Source organism: Penaeus monodon, chromosome 29, assembly GCF_015228065.2.
Source record: "Penaeus monodon isolate SGIC_2016 chromosome 29, NSTDA_Pmon_1, whole genome shotgun sequence".
Lineage (NCBI taxonomy): Eukaryota > Metazoa > Arthropoda > Malacostraca > Decapoda > Penaeidae > Penaeus > Penaeus monodon.
Genome location: NC_051414.1, coordinates 1011534 through 1012105, shown reverse-complemented (window position 1 = coordinate 1012105; position 572 = coordinate 1011534).

Here is a 572-nt window from a genome sequence, read left to right as displayed (position 1 = left end):
CCCAAATTTCTCCCCCCACCCCCAAACCCCTTCTCCCCTCCCCCTCAGTTACTCCCAATTAAACCCCAGAAACGAAGACTCACCGAACCACGTTCCTGCCCGTGGGTAAGGCGTACCCTTTCCTCCCCGGGCAGAGCTACGCAGGGGTTCGTGGTCATCCCACTGATACCCCCCAGGCACGCCACTATGGCCCTTGTCACCCTTTTAAAAATAATTTTTTTAGAGTTTCCGGATAACAAGTTTTGGGGTTTATTTGTTATTTTAATATCAATATCATATGCAAGTTTGGGCGGGAAAAAAAAATACTTTCATGAAAATTTTTAGGGGAAAAACATAACAATTTCGGTTTTTTGCATGAAAGTGTTTTAAAATGCTCCGGCGTGCGAATCTCCCGCAGTACTCAAATAGATACCTTACCCTTCTTAAAGTCCATTTTTTTCTAAAAATCGTCCCTCATAGCGTCAGAAATTCACAGGACTAAAGTTATAACACGGAAGAAAAAGATAGATAATTTATGAATAAAAATGATTGCAGATAAAAAAAAAGAAGAAACCATTTAATGCCCGGGAATT